General features: G+C 39.7%; 1 protein-coding gene across 19 annotated transcripts in view; it reads right to left on the bottom strand.

Moving 5' to 3' along the window:
• The window catches only part of ZFAND6 (zinc finger AN1-type containing 6), an 83336-nt gene that overhangs the window by 42998 nt on the left and 23049 nt on the right, over positions 1-17289 (bottom strand). For 5 of the 19 annotated variants that reach the window (XM_054531243.1, XM_054531236.1, XM_063716069.1 and 2 more), the window contains exon 2: positions 15325-15395. The gene's annotated coding sequence lies outside the window, so the exon portion shown is untranslated. 19 annotated transcript variants of the gene reach the window in all.

Genomic DNA, 17289 nt, shown 5'->3' with positions numbered 1-17289 from the left:
ACAAATTATGTATTACAGAAGGAAAAATATTAACTTAAGTAGAGGAACCTGGCAGGTATCACATTAACCTAAAGACCTAAGTAAGTATCACTGATAAGGGAACAAGTGGACATGTGCCTCCTAATGTGATGCACTGAAAAGTACACAAGTGTAACATTCCTGCCAAAACCACATTCCTAAATTTTATCATGAAAACACATTAGATACACCCAAATTAAGGGAGATTCTACAAATAAATGGTCTGTCACTCTCTTCAAAAATGTCAGTGTCATTAAAGACAAAGAAAGGCTGAAGAAATGTTCCTGATTAAAGGAGAATAAAGAGATGTGGCAACTAAATGCAATGAATGATTATGGGTTGGATTCTGGACAGGAAAAAAAAAAATCATTAAAGAATGATTATTGGGCTCACGCCTGTAATCCCAGCACTCTGGGAGGCCGAGGCAGGTGGATTACCTGAGGTCAGGAGCTCAAGACCAGCCTGGCCAACATGGTGAAACCCCAACTCTACTAAAAATACAAAAATGAGCTGGGCGTGATGGCACGCTTGTAATCCTTGCTACTCGGGAGACTGAGGCAGGAGAATCATTTGAACCTGGGAGGCGGAGGTTGCAGTGAGCCATTGCACTCCAGCCTGGGATACAAGAGCAAAACAGCGTCTCACACACAAAAGAAAAAAAAATTAATGGGAAAACTAGTAAAATGTGAATGTGGACTGTGTATTAGATAACTGCGTTATTTCCTTAATTTAGTAACTGTAACGTAGTTATACAAGAGAAGGTCCTTGTTGTTAAAACTATACATTGAAATATTACATGGTGAAGGAACATGATGTAAGCAACTTAATCCCAAAAGATTCAGAAAAAAATAATATGACAGAGAATGAACAAGAAAATAGCACAAAATGTTAACAATGGGTTAATCTTACTAAGACAAGAAGTCCAGGGACCAGTTTCGTGGAAGACAAATTTTCCGTGTGTGTTTTTGGGGTGGGGGTAGGGGTGGGTAAGATGATTTCAGGATGAAACTGTTCCACCTCAGATCATCAGGCCTTAGGTTCTCATAAGCAGTGTGTAACCTAGATCCCTCTCATGAGCAGTTCTCAAGAGGGTTCGCGCTCCTATGAGAATCCAGTGTTGCTGATCTGACAGGAGGCGGAGCTCAAGTGGTAATGCCAGCTGCCACGCACTCACCTGCTGTGCAGCCAGGTTTCTAACAGGCCACAGACTAGTACCAGGCCTAGTTCAGTTGCCAGCCCAGGGACTGGGATAGGAAATACATGTCTATTTTAACCTTCCATAAATTTGAATTATTGCAAAATAAAACCTGGTAAACATTTGAAGCTGATGTTTCAAGGATTCTAAATAGCTAAAAGAACCAGATTCCCTATCTTGTTTCACACACAAACTCCATCCAATCCAACAGCAGTTTAAACTGATTTATGATGATTAAATGAGTTATAATAAATAGTGCTCCAGTTTAAAATACCAAATGTAAGTGCCAAATGACATGAACCTTTCCACTGATGATAAGGTATGACTCACAGATCTAAGTCAGGTGAACGTCTACCTCCTCCCCATCTTGTTATTCTACTGCACCCTTCCCAAAACTACACTGGAATTAAAGAACAGAGACAAGACTTCTCCAATAAAGCACTGCTATTCTTCCATTGAGAAGGCAGTAGCAAGTGTGTCTCCTTGCTAAAAACTCCAAATTAAGTTATCTATCTAACTATTTATTTATTTATTTTGAAACAAAGTTTTTCTCTTGTTGCCCAGGCTGGAGTGCAATGGCGCGATCTCGGCTCACTGCAACCTCCGCCTTCTGGGTTTAAGCGATTCTCCTGCCTCAGTCTCCTGAGTAGCTGGGATTACAGGCATGCGCCACCATGCCCGGCTAATTTTGTATTTTTAGTAGAGACGGAGTTTCACCATGTTGGTCAGGCTGGTCTCGAACTCCTGATCTCAGGTGATCTGCCCGCCTCGGCCTCCCAAAGTGGTGGTATTACAGGCGTAAGCCACCGTAGCCAGCCCAAATTAAGTTATGTTCTGATTAAATCGCCAGGTAGCAAAACAGAACCAAATCGAGAGTGATCAACAACAAATATGGAAAGTATTTTTAAAAACCTCTCACTCTAAACAAAACTGTAATGCCAATTAAAAGCTGGCAAAGTACACTACTACATATTCACTACAGAGCACCTGGCAAAAATAAGCGTCCAGAATGTTAATTACTGAGACTAACATACAAACGGTTAATACACAAACATTTCAGTTGCACAAAAAAAAAAAAAAAAAAAAAAAAAGAAATGAAGAACAGAAAGAGGGAGGGAAAACAAAACAGAAGTAGAATATGAATGATTAAAGAAAACATGCAAGAAGAAATAATGATGGCTACACATCACCACACTATTTTGAGTTCTTCTCCGATGATTACACAGATTTTTCTTCCACACATTTTATCTTCCACTGTCGTCCACCTCACCTACTATAAAATATAAGACTGCAAGAAATGTTAAGAACTGTTAAGAGCACGGCTTTGACTGCATCTTGTGACGATACTTTTTTTTCTTTTTAACTTGTTGAGCGGCCCAAAACAGCAGTCTCTCTACCAGGAAATTCTCACAAACAATTCACATTGGAAAGGAGTGGAGTGTCAGAACACATCACCTAATTCACATCACCTAATTCCAACAGCCTTCCAACCCTTCCAACTCTGGGAAGAATGAAATGAATTATTTTAGCTTCCTATACTAATCGAGATATTCCTACATCAGGTATCAGCAACCTATGGCACAACTGTTTTTTTTCTTTGAGACGGAGTCTCGCTCTGTCGCCCAGACTGGAGTGCAATTGCGCGATCTTGGCTCACTGCAACCTCCACCTCCTGGGTTCAAACGATTCTCCTGCCTCAGCCTCCTGAGTAGCTGGGATTACAGATGTGCACCACCACGCCGGGCTAATATTTGTATTTTTAGTAGAGACAGGGTTTCACCATGTTGGTTAGGCTGGTCTTGAACTGCTGACCTCATGATCCACCCACCTCGGCCTCCTAAAGTGCTGGGATTACAGGTGCGAGCCACCGCACTCTGCCTGCCCAGCCGGCACAGTATTTACTGGTAGTTTAGCTAATTCCAGGCCTTGGGCCCTGTTGCTAAGCTGTGGCCTTCTTTCAGACAGTCTCTAAGCTGTGGCCTTCTTTCAGACAGTCTCTTTATCAGGTTAATCTTTCTAACTCCAGAGCACCAAGACTGCCTTGTTTAAAGTAAGCATTTTAATAGGTTCTTGTTGAATGCCAAACTACAAAACAAGCAAAACCATTTTATCTCAATCCCAATCCCTGCCTTCTCTCCCATTTTCTCAGGTACCAGGCTATCAACTCCTCTACCTCTGCCAGATGTCTCTATTAGCCCTCCAATTTTTTCCCCCACATATCTCAATTTAAACTCCAATTCTCCAAATGCTGCAGGTAAATAATATTGTTAATAAAAGGATCAGAATAACACACACTGTGAATGAAACTTAACCAATTCAAACCTAAAATGTAAGCCAATTTAAACCTAAAATCACTAACTTAGGAAATAAAAGATGTATCGATGGACACATGCGTGTATACAAACATAATATATTTGGGAGTGTAGGAAGCAAGTTTTCAAGTATCCATCATCTTCCAAATTAACTCTTACACCTACACTTCTAAGAAGATTATAACATATGCATATGAGTCTGCAATTACAGCTCAATTCAAAGGCTTTCATTAAGGCATTAGTCAAATCAGCATGGTCAAGCAGCTGAATTTCTAGCAAATCCCTAATATGACATTACAAATCATAAACCTTGATTTGTAGCTTCCTCCACAGATTCCTCTTAACTTAAATTGCATTAAGTCCCAAACTTTGAAAAGAAAGAAGGTGGTATGCAAAGAAATGAAAACGACTCCAAACAATAAATCCAAGTATAAGTTAGAAAAATACTAGGGAATGGGGGACAGAAGTGTTGCGACATGGACAAGATTCAACTAACCCATTCAAAATCTAGCATATTCTTGTAAATAAGAGTTTTAAATAAGGAATACCTTCTTAGGGGAGGTTTAAAGGAAAGGTAGTAGCTTTTTGGCAGAGGTGAGTAGGAAATAATAATAAAAGAGAATAATAGCTGGCAATTCAATTCTTTCCCTGAAATAAAAGCCTTCTGGTTTAATATAAATTTTTCTATCTTCTCTACCAAAACTAAGCAGTGTATTTGTTGTTATTTTTTGAGACAGGGCCACACTCTTCCTCAGACTGCAGTGAAGTAGAATGACCACAGCTCACTGAAGCCTCCAACCTCAGCCTACTGAGTAGCTGGGTACACTACAGGTGCATACCACCACACTCCACTAATTTAAAAGATTTTGGCCAGGGGCGGTGGCTCACGCCTGTAATCCCAGAACTTTGGGAGGCTGAAGCGGGTGGATCACGAGGTCAGGAGATCAAGACCATCCTGGCTAACACGGTGAAACCCCGTGTCTAATAAAAAAAATACAAAAAATTGGCCGGGCGTGGTGGCAGGTGCCTGTAGTCCCAGCTACTCGGGAGGCTGAGGCAGGAGAACGGCATGAACCCAGGAGGCAGAGCTTGCAGTGAGCCAAGATCGCGCCACTACACTCCAGCCTGGGCGACAGAGCGAGGCTCCGTCTCAAAAAAAAAAAAAACAAAAAAACAAACCCAGCAAAGTTTCCACCCCTAGGTATTTATACACATGTCCACACAAAGACTTGTACTGAAATGTTCATAGTAACCTTATTTTAACCGCCAAGAAATAGAAACAATCCCAATTATCCATCTAATGGTACATGGATAAACAAAGTATGATATATCCATAAAATGAAATACTATTCTGCAATTAAAAGTAATGAACTACTGATAACACAATGTGGGGGAATCTCCAAATTATTATGCTAAGTGAAAGAAAAAAGACTACATAATGGCGATTCTATTCACAGGAAAAGTTATAAAAGTGCAGCTATAAACCGAGTAGGTATGATGGCACAGAGGAAGGATCCCCTGAGCTCAAGAGTTGAGTACAGCCTGAGCAACATAGTGAGGCCCCCATCTCTTAAAACGCAACTATAACAGAAAGCAGATCCAGGGACCACAGGGTAGGGAGATGGGACTGACTTCAAAAGTACACAAGGAAACCGTCCAGGGTGATGGAAATATTCTACCGTCATGACTGTGGCGGTGCTGGTGGTTAAACAACTACATAAATCGTAACTAAAACTGCACACCAAAAATTAGCATATTTCATTGTGTAAACTTACCTTAATAAAGCTGATTTTAAAAGACAAAATAGGACATAGGAGTGGAAACAGTCATTTTGACTTAAAGTACTATACAGTTAAATTAGTAAAAGATAAGTATTAGAAATTTCAGTTACACCAAGAGAAGCGACAAAACTAATGAGTTCAGTTTCACCAAGAATCAGTTTTCCACTAAGTATTTTTTTAAAGATGTCTTAAAATAACTTTCTAGGCCGGGCGCGGTGGCTCATGCCTATACTCCCAGCACTTTGGGAGGCTGAGGCAGGCGGATCACGAGGTCAGGAGTTCGAGACCAGCCTGACCAACGTGGTGAAACCCTATCTCTACTAAAAATACAAAATTAGCTGAGTGTTGTGGCACATGCCTATAATCCCAGCTACTCGGGAGGCTGAGGCAGGAGAATCGTTTGAACCCGGGAGGCAGAGGTTGCCATGAGCCAAGATCGCGCCACTGCACTGCAGACTGGGCGACAGAGCGAGACTTGGTCTCAAAAAATAATAATAATAATCTTTCTAATTCTCTTTATTTATTTACAATTTTTTTTGAGCAGGAATCTTGCTCTGTCGTCCAGGCTGGAGTACAGTTACACAATCTTGGTTCACTGCAACCTCCACCCCCCCGGTTCATGCGATTCTCGTACCTCAGCCTACTGAGTGGCTGGGATTACAGGTACCCGCCACCACGCCTGGTTAATTATTGTATTTTTTGTAGAGATGGGTTTTCTCCATGTTGGCCAGGCTGGTCTCAAACTCCCAACCTCAAGTGATTTGCCCGCCAAGGCCTCCCTAAGTGCTGGGATTACAGGTGTGAGCCACCCATGCCCAGCCTAATTCTCCTCATTTAGCTGTAAGCAAATTAACACATTTTTCCATCCTTTACCTCTATATCCACTTTTACATCATTTCAATACCTTGAAAACGATTTGGTACCTTAAACGAGACCAACTTGGACTGCCTTTTTAATACGTTATTATTTTACAATAAATAAAGCTTATAATTCTACTAAACATTTTTTGCTAATCCTAGATTTTAAAGTGTAACTGCCATTAAGTAATTTATTACATTTCAACAAAAGATATTTCTCAAATAAAGGCAGCATAGCTTATTTCTTCAAGCAGGAATCACTTTTTTTTTTTTTTTTTTTTTTGAGATGGAGTTTCGCTCTTGTTGCCCAGGATGGAGTGCAATGGCGCGACCTCAGCTCACCGCAACCTCCGCTTCCCAGGTTCAAGCAATTCTCCTGCCTCAGCCTCCCGAGTAGCTGGGATTACAGGCCTGCACCACCACGCCCGGCTAATTTTGTATTTTTAGTAGGGACAGGGTTTCTCCATGTTGAGGCTGTTCTTGAACTTCTGACCTCAGGTGATCCGCCCGTCTTGGCCTCCCAAAGTACTGGGATTACAGGCGTGAGCCACCGCGCCCAGCCATGAATCACTTCTTCATGTTTTCTGATTTTTTGAAAGAATATAGAGAAAGCAACCTCCCTCCCCACACCTCAGATACAACCTTCTTGCTCATCTATTACATTTATATTACAAAATAGTTCAAGTTCCTAAAGAGTTCCAATTTCTAGATAAAAACTTCCACATTTGAAAAAAAAAGTCCTGCCTGGGCATGGTGGCTCACGCTAGTAATCCCAGCACTCTGGGAGGCCAAGGCAGGCGGATCACGAGGTCAGGAGTTCGAAACCAGCCTGGTCAGCATGGTGAAACCCCAACTCTACTAAAAATACAAAAAAAAAAAAAAATTAGCTGGGCATGGTAGCGCACACCTGTAATCCCAGCTACTCGGGAGGCTGAGGCAGGAGAATTGCTTGAACCGAGGAGGCAGAGGTTGCAGTGAGCTGAGATCGTGCCACTGCATTCCAGCCTGGGCGACAGAGCGAGACTCCGTCTCAAAAAAAAAAAAAAAAAAAAAAAAATTGTAGTAGCCAATATTTAAACATAAAGCCTAAATATTAACTTATAGTAAATTGGGGATTTTGAGACCAAAAGACTTCTTCAGAGAGCTAAATATAAAAGTATTTTAATATAATTCATTTAAAACATTTTTGCTTCTTTACCACAAAATTAAAACGCTCAAAATAATAGCTATTTTTTAAGAGTAGCCTTCCAATTTAAACAATTTTTAAAAATTCTATTGGTATTGTAGTGTGTCAATGTCGCCAAGGTAAAATACTCCAGGGTAACACTGTCAATGAACCCATTCACTCACCACTGATTACGTGCACAGCCTTGAGGGACACAAAATGTAAGACACTAATTCAGCCTGAATGATGAGACAAGAATTTTTCCCCCCTCTCTCTTACCACTTAGAACTCTGAATAAATTAAAACGTTACTACCCCTCTAATAAAACATGTTAACAATGAATAACTGATATGTTTTAAATAGCACATTCAGTTTATTATACTGTTTAATGAGAATACACAGTTGTTTTGTTTTTTGAGACAGAGTCTCACTCTGTCGCCTGGACTAGAGTGCAGTGGCACAATCTTGGCTCACTGCAACCTCCGCCTCCTGGCCTCAAGCAATCCTTTTTTTCTGTAGAGATGGGGTTTTGCCATGTTGCCCAGGGATCCACCCACCTTGATCCCTGAAGTGCTGGGATTACAAGTGTAAGCCACCGTGCTGGCCAGTTGATTTTTTTTTCCCAACCACCAACAAACCAAATTTTTTCTATAAATCTTCTTTGATAATTCATTCCAGTTAACAATTAGTTATTTTGCAGATAAATACTATCCATTCAAGTGGGACAGATATATGTGGAGAAAACTAAATATAAAAACATCACCTCTACTCAGAAACAAAGCATTTCTTCATTATCAGGGAGCAAATGTTTACATTCAAGAATGTTATCAGCTATTAACATTAAAAGTCAAAATGAGATATTAAATATAGGTATTGGCCAGGTGTGGAGGCTCATGTTTGTAATCTCAGCACTTTGGGAGGCTGAGGCGAGAGGATCGCTTGAGGTCAGGAGTTCAAGACCAGCCTGGGCAATATGGCAAGATTCTGCCTCTACAAAAAATTTTAAAATTAGCCAGGCATGGTGTCACGTGCCTGTAGTGCTAGCTACTCAAGAGGCTGAGGCAAGAGGACTGCTTCAGTCCTGAAGTTTGAGGTTACCGTGAGCTATGATTGTGCCTCTGCACTCCAGCTGGGGGGACAAGAGCAAGATCCTGTCTCTTAAAAAAAAGGTTTTTTTAATAGTAAATATATTAAAATTTTGTATCTGTTTGTTATTAGAGATGAAGAGCAAATCAAAGATACCGATGGCAAACTGGCAATCTTCAGTGTTACTTTTCTCTAAAATAGTTCACTCTTTAGTTTTCATAACATTATAAAAATTAACCATTTTATCTAAATGGAACTCTGAGAAAGCAAATGAACAAAAGGTCCTGGTAACCTTTTCTTTCAAAAGAGCATTTGATTATTCTGAGAAAACTACCAAAATGATTAGAAGAATGAAATATGGCTTGGAGTTTAATCACATACAAATCATCCATTAGGCATCCAGATTCAGAGCTTTTTGTGGTACTCTGTCTTCTCAATAACACCTCTAGATTTTCACGTACATCCTCCTCCTTCCTTCTCACCCCATTCTGATATAAAATCACCTAACAGAGTGAGAAACTACACATGCGCGCGTGTGCGCGGCACACACACACACCCACACACGCACACACCCCTTAACGACTAAATAGACAATATGATACTAATGAAATCTTTCTTTGCAAGTATTTCCTTTGGCAACTTCTCTTCCTCCTAGCGGCCAAGTCGAGTAACACCTATGGTGACCATATCTTCTAAAACAAAACCTAGGATGTGTGATTCAACAAGATAGAATATTTTAGTAGAAAAACATAAACCTCTAGTGGGTTGTGGCAAAGAGGCAGTTCAAATTTTTGTCCTACTTCCAAATGTGTGACTCTGTATTTTAAGGGTGTCAAAAAGTTATTATTTCTAAAATATTCCAAAAATTTAGAAGGCCAATAAAAAATATTTGAAAACCGGGTTGCCTGAAGATACATGGCTCCTAGAATGGTATCTCAAAATTCCATCACCTGCTATTTGTCTTTTTACATACATTAGCTCACGTTTCAAAGTTCTAAATAGGAGTTCTGAGCAAATCTCTCCCAAATATGACTCTTTCTCAGACCATTCTCCAGGGTTCTGTTTTTGCTAACTGCCTACTAGAAATTCACTTAGATGTCTCATTGGCTCTGCCAGTAAAAAAAACAAACAAAAACATGGGATGAGCATGGAGCAGGATTAACTAAGAGCTAGTAGGTAAGTCAGAATTGCAGGAGAAACAGTAAGAACAGAATTGAGGGGTCCCATGATAAATGCTTTATGTGCATTGTCTCCTTTCATCTTCACAATATCCCTTAAAGGAAGTAGCAACTATTTAGAGATGAGGAAACTGAGGCCTACAGAGATTATGGAACTTGCTCAGGTCAAACAGCTGGTAAGCAGTAAAGCAAGGATTTGAACCCAGAGAGTCTGACTCCAAAGCCCAAGCACCTGAACATGCTAAGACATCAAAAAGAATTGAGATGCAGATTCTGAAAGAGTTGTGGTCACTGGTCAATTCAAGAGGCATTTCTTGAGTACTTAGGTACTATCAGATACTGAGGATACAAAAAAAAAATGTATATCTGGGTTCAAATTCTTGCTTTACTACTTAATAGCTATGTAAGCTGAAATGAAAGTTTCTGAGCAGTATGATTTGCATAAGGAATGGCTGCTACTCAGGAAAACAGACAAATTAACAAGTCACAATATAATATGAAACAACATAAATATAAACAAGGAAGAGAAGTTATACAGTGATTAGCTTCGTTATAGGGAAAGGATTGTTTTGGTTTATGGTGGGAGACTCACCTTAATATTTTGAATGAGGATGAAGGATATTCCAGACTAAATAAAACATGATACCATGATTCTACATAGTGCACTCAACAGAGTCACAAGTAGACTTGTGAAATATAAATACCTAGAAGGGTAGAGAGTTAGGCTGGATTCTCGATGATTAGAAAAATAAAAAGGAAAACATAGTTCAAGCATCCAGACAGTAGTCAAGGTCCAGGGCTCAAGTAGGCTAAAACGGACTGGGTGGAAAGCAGAGCTTAGGCAGTGTTACAAGGAAAGCTATTCCATTTCCATAGGCATGGGAGCCTACACAAGTGATCATCAATCAGCCTATGGTAAGGAGCTAGAAGGCAGAGATTACATATTCATTTCAATTCAACATATAGTTGAATGCTAGGTCAAGAGAACACAAAGGCTAGGCTGGGAGTGGTGGCTCACACCTGTAATCCCACCACTTTGGGAGGCTGAGGCAGGCAGATCACTTGAGCCCAGGAGTTCAACATCAGCCTGGCAAACATGGCAAAACCCCATCTCTACTAAGAATACAAAAATTAGCCAGGTGGTAGCACAGCCTGTAATCCCAGCTACTCGGGAGGCTGAGGCAGGAGAATTGCTCGAACCAGGGAGATGGAGGCTACAGTGAGGAGATCGTGCCACTGCTCCAGCCTGGGTGACAGAGACTCTGTCTCAAAAAAAAAACCAAAAAACCACACACTCACACACGAAGACAGAATACGGCCCCTACTCATAAAGGATCTCACAGCTTTGGTACAAAAGGCAAATGTGTTGAATTATTGCAATCTGGTGTGATCAGTGAAGAACAGAAAGAGTTGTCAATTATGAGTAGGTCTTTCAGGAAGATGTGGGAAGATAACAGCTGTAAAAGTGAAAAGGGCCCGAAACAAGGCATTTGGAGAAAATGCTGGTAGTTTGCTGTGACTGAAGTACACAGTACACGTTGAGAAAGTAGTGAGATGAGGATACAGAGATAAACAAGGGCAAGATCATGGTGGGTCTATTATGGATAAAGATGCAATAAAGAAAAATCCCTCAAATGTTGGGAAAGAAGGGAATCTAGAAAGGTGCTACCCAATATATTAAGTAGCCACCAGCCCTGGGGAACTACTGAGCACTTGGAATGGAGATAGTGCAACTAAGGAGCTAAGTTTTAATAAATTTAAATAGCCACTACTACCTACCATATTAGACAGCAATGATCTACAGCACACGTAAGAGAATTTTCTTTTCCAGAAAGAATTTATCTTCTATAAAGAAAAGAGGGTAAATGCAGATACAGGTATTTGTAAATTAAGGAAAAGAAGGGGCAGGAAATTGAGAAAACTCACAAAATTATGTCAATGGTAACAATAAAGCATAAGGAAAGAGGGAGGTCAAAGTCTTTTTTTTTTTTTTTGAGACAGAGTTTCGCCCTTATTGCCCAGGCTGGAGTGCAGTGGGACAATCTCGGCTCACTGCAACCTCCGTCTCCCGGGTTCAAGCAATTCTCCTGCTTCGGCCTCCTGAGTAGCTGGGATTACAGGTGTGTGCCACCACACCCCCTAATTTTGTATTTTTAGTAGAGACAGGGTTTCACCATGTTGGTTAGGCTGGTCTTGAACTCCTGACCTCAGGTAATCCACTCAACTTGGCCCTCAAAGTGCTGGGATTACAGGCATGAACCACACTGTGCTCGGCCAAAGTCTTAAAGAATAGAGAAGGTTTAAAATAAGCACACAGAAAAATGGTAGAGGGTTAGGATCAAAAAGGATGGACAAGTCCAAGCTGGAGTTGTAAAGTATAAAGTTTGTAGTAAAGCTTAAAAAAACAAAACAAAACAAAACAAAAAGCTATAAATGGTATTGTTGAGACAACTGACAAAACTAAATATGGACAGTATATTAAATAATACTATTGCATAAAAGTTAAAATTCCTGATTTTGATAACTTAATCACACTGTGTAAGAGAATATTCTTGCTCTATGGAAATATATACTGAAGTATGTAGGGGTAAAAGTCTCCAGCTCACTCTCAAATGATTCAGAAAAACATAGCATGCATATGCATTATATATACAATGCATATACAGTATGTGCATACTAATTTAATTTTTATATATGCATGCATAATACACCCCCAAGGAAAGTTAAGAATAAGATAAAGCAAACAGGACACAGTATAACAATTGGGAATCTAGAAAAACGATGTATGAAAGCTCCTAGTACTGTACATGCAACAACTATGTAAAAGTTTGAAAATAAATATAAATTAAAAGTTACAGAAAAATTCATAGTAGTGTCAAAACAAAACTATATGATTTTCTCTGATAGCACTTAGAAGCAGAGTAGATGGCAAAACTGGTCAAAGATTCAAAGCTAAGAATATTGGGAAGAAAACTGATTGAAGAGGGAACTGAAGCTAGAGGAGAGAATGAAACAAGAGGTGCTGGGACCGGAGATCTTGATAAAGCTTAAAACTTAAGAATAAACATGTTGGGAAAAGGAGAATGAGCATTGGAATGACAGGAGGCTACAGTCAGAAAAGTAGGATATTAAGCATTCCAAATCAGACTTGTTATTAGTCATTTAGGAAATGCAAATTAATCCCACAATAGAATACCACTCCACATCCACTAAAATGGTTAAAATTTAAAAGACTGACCACACCAATTTTTGGTGAGGGTGAAGAGAAACAGAATTCCCACGGACGACTAGTGGGCATGTAAAAAACTACAGGCACTTGGGAAAACAGTTTGACCATTTCTTATGAAGTTAAACATGCAATTATCCTAAGACCTAGAAATTCCACTCCTAGGTTTCTACTCACAAAGAACAAAAACATATGCCACACACTTGTACACAAATGTTCACAGTGGCATTATTCACAACAGCCAAAGCATAAAAGCAGCCAAGTGTCCATACATAGATGAATGGATAAAGAAAATGTGGTATGTATATATAGAGAGTATTATTCCACCTTTAAAAGGAATGAAATTCTGATACATGCTACAATCTGGATGAACCCTGAAGACATTATGCTAAATTAAATAAGCCACACTACAGAAGGACAGATATTGTATGATTCCACTTACGTGAAATACTTGGAATGGTCAAACTCACAGTGACAGAAACAATGTTGGTTACCACTGACTGGGGGGGACGTGATTGGGAGTTACAGTTTAATGGGTACAGTTTTGGTTTGGAACAATTTTTATAGTTCTGGAGATGGAAAGTGGTAATAGTTATACAACAATGTGAATGTATTTAATACTACTGAACAGTCTATTTAAAAACAGTTTAAATGGTAAATTTTATGTATATTTTATCACAATAAAAGATTAAGCTAATGATAGATAGTGCTACATGAATGTACCTCAAAAACATTTTAAGGTCATGTATGTTATTATTCCATTTATATGAAATGTCAAGAAAGGGCAAATCTATAGATTACTGGTTACCCATAATGGGTAGTAGGAAAAGGGATTGTTTACAAATTGGTTCAAGGAATATTTTGGGTGACAGAAATGTTCTACAAGTGGATTGTGGTAGTAACAACATAACTTTATAAATTTACTAAAGAATACTGAACACTTATGAAACAGGTGAATTTTGTGGTATGTAAATTATACCTCAATATAAAAAGTTTTAGGCCGGGTACAGTGGCTCACGCCTGTAATCCCAGTACTTTGGGAGGCCGAGGCGGGCAGATCACCTGAGGTCGGGAGTTTGAGACCAGCCTGACCAACATGGAGAAACCCCATCTCTACTAAAAATACAAAATTAGCTGGGTGTGGTGGTGCATGCCTATAATCCCAGCTACTTGGGAGGCTGAGGCAGGAGAATCACTCGAACCCGGCAGGCAGAGGTTGCAGTGGGCCGAGATCGCACCATTGCACTCCAGCCTGGGCAACAAGAGGGAAGCTCCATCTCAAAAACAAATAAATAAATAAAATAAAAATTTTTTTCACCTATTGAAGTGCCAATAACTAAAAAAAATTAATATATCTACTGGTATGGATGCAGATAAACTACCTTTTTTTATAGGTCTGGAGACGAAGAGTGTAATATTTATACAATGGTAAGTATCTGTGTATCTAAACATAAAAAAGGTACAGTAAAAATACAGTATTATAATCACACGTGACCACAGTCTATATGCAGTCCATCACTGACCAACATGTCATTATGTGGCACATGACTATACATGTAAAGATTTCACAAAATATCCTAAAGTTAAACACACGCACAAAATACACCAGGATTTTAAAACAGTGTGTACAATATGATCCCCATTAAAAACATTAAACCTAGGTATGCATGTTTATAGAAAAAAGGCTAGAAAAATACATAGCCTTTTTTCCATTTTTATTGCTAACTAGTTAGATGATGAGTGTTTTTTGTTTTTGCCTATCCATTTGCCAAATTTTCCATAATTAATATGTATTTCAATTGTATGATCAGAAAAGTTCAGAAGTGGAATTGTTTTAAGCAATGATTAAGGTCGTGATTTTGGGAGTTGATTACGAAAGCTCTGGAGACAAAGGTCATAGGAGTTAAAAAAATTAATTTACTTTGAAATTTAAATGAATTTATGTATTCAATAAAAATTAAGCATTTCCTATGTGCCAGCTACAGTTCTGGGATCTGAGGATACAGTAACGAATAAAACAGACCCAAATCCCAGCATTTACAGTAGTGGAAAGTCACTTGAACAGAGTGAAGAACTTAAACCAGGTACAAAAATTCTAAACGAATGTGAAAGAACGATGGAGAGAAGAAATAGAAATAATGAACAGGAGTAGCCTTGACACGTGACAGAAGAGTAATGGTCTGAAAACACAGAACTCACTCCCCTTTTAACCTCCTGGTATGAAGTATGGAAGAATCAGCAGCCAACACTTGAGGACCAGAAGGAAAGTGGCGTCCTTTGAAAGATGAAAGCTTCAGTTAGGGAAGGAGACAAAGATTCTGTGAGGAGTTAAGTATCTTGTTCACTACAGAATAGAGCTCTAGAGCAAAAGGGATGAGTAGTGAACTGTATTTGGTATAGGAACCAAGGGGGCATGGCAGGATTAACTGACTTAAAAATTCTTAACTAGGTTCAGACTGCAGCTTAAGAGACATTCTGAGGCTTGATGATGCAGGATGACACTCACCTGGTCCTCAGATGCTGGGACAGCATGTATTATTTATCACTGGATCCTCAGAGTCTAATACAGAGTCAAATCTGCAGGTTAGTAAAAGCAAAAACCTTCAATGACTTGAAGAGAAAATCCTAAATCTCAAAATTCAACATAGCTCAGGAACTTGCTCCAAGAAATAGCTTTGCCTAACTTAGTATTGTTTTCAAGGAAACTATCATTCTCTCTGCCAACCCGGCTTCACGCCTTGGTCATTTCTGACACACTGCCCCCATGTAAATTAGTAATTAAATTAATACTCCTCATCTAACTCTTTTATGCCATTACATCTGGTTTAGGCCCTCCTCCCTCCCACTTCTTGGCCAGTTAGGCCTCAGTTATTAGGAAGTATATCCTTTATCCAAAATGTTTGGGACCAGAAGAGTTTCAGATTTCAAATTTTTTCGTATTTTGGAATATTTGCATTATATACTTAACAGTTGAGCATCCCTAATCTGAAAATCCAAAATCTGAAATGCTCCAATGAACATTTTCTTTCAGCATCGTGTCTGCACTCAGAAAGTTTCCAATTTTGGAGTATTTCAAATTTCGAATTTGGGATGATCGACCTACACTTCGTAAATCTCACTTAATCTCTTGCCTCTCTGAACTGATTTGCAGCAACTATCTGTGTGCTGTAATCATGCCTAACCCTGATCTAGGCTTAAATAGACTTCGTAAGAAGCAGAGTGCTATAATATTGAGACAAGGCCTGGATTCAAATCCGAGCTGTTTCTTCTTAGATGCACAACCTTGAACCCATGCCACTTTACTGCCTAAGAGGATATTTAAATCCTCTCAGGATGATCAGACCACACCCCAGATCAGTAATTCAAAGGTTTTCCATCACTAAGAGAATAGGCTTAGCTCATCTTGTCTATCAAGCCTCATTCTCCTGCCGTTTTTCCTCCTGGGCCCTAAAGCTCTCAACTTCCATGCTTTTGAGAAGGAATTTCGCTCTGTTGCCCAGGCTGGAGTGCAATGGCATGATCTGAGCTCACCGCAACCTCCTCAGCCTCCTGAGTAGCTGGGATTACAGATGCTCACCACTATGCCCAGCTGATTTTTGTATTTTTAGTAGATACACGGTTTCACCACATTGGCCAGGCTACTCTCAAACTCTTGACATCGGCTTCCTGAAGTGCTGGGATTACAGGCATGAGCCACTGTGCCCAGCGTAACTTCCATGCTTAATCATCTCCATGAACAGGCTTTTCTCTCAAGTTACAAGACTTACCTAACATCCCTTTCACTCACTCTGGTTAACTTCTATTTATTTTCTAAGTCTTAGCACAGCCACTTTACAGTTTTCTCTGACTCTGCTCCAATGATAATCTGGTCTCTTTTCTCCCTCATTATCATTTAACATAAATTCTCTGCATGTTTCCCCAACATATCATAAGTTCTTAGCATAGCACCTAGTAGTTCCTTAAGAAACCTGTGCAGAATTTATTATTATGGATAATACCACCACCAATTCACAGGGCTGGGAGCTTTAAAATAACATATGTATAAGTCGGGTGCGGTGGCTCATGCTTGTAATCCCAGCACTTTGGGAGGCCGAAGCGGGCGGATCACGAGGTCAGGAGATTGAGACCATCCCGGCTAACACGGTGAAACCCCGTCTCTACTAAAAAACACAAAAAATTAGCCAGGCGTGGTGGCAGGCGCCTATAGTCCCAGCTACTCGGGAGGCTGAGGCAGGAGAATGGCGTGAACCCAGGAGGCGGAGCTTGCGGTGAGCCGAGATCGCGCCACTGCACTCCAGCCTGGGCGACAGAGTGAGACTCCGTCTCAAAATAAATAAATAAATACAACAACATATGTATATATGTATAGGATACATAGTAGGTGCTCAGTCCACCATCATTTTTTCTATCCCATATCCACCTCAGAGAAAACTTTATAAAAGAAAATTAAGGGCGGTGAAGACAGTTCAAT

This window comes from Pongo abelii, chromosome 16 (genome assembly GCF_028885655.2).
Source record: "Pongo abelii isolate AG06213 chromosome 16, NHGRI_mPonAbe1-v2.0_pri, whole genome shotgun sequence".
Taxonomy (NCBI): Eukaryota; Metazoa; Chordata; class Mammalia; order Primates; family Hominidae; genus Pongo; species Pongo abelii.
The sequence above is the reverse complement of the archived record's forward strand: the minus strand, read 5'-3'. Positions and strand labels throughout refer to the sequence as shown.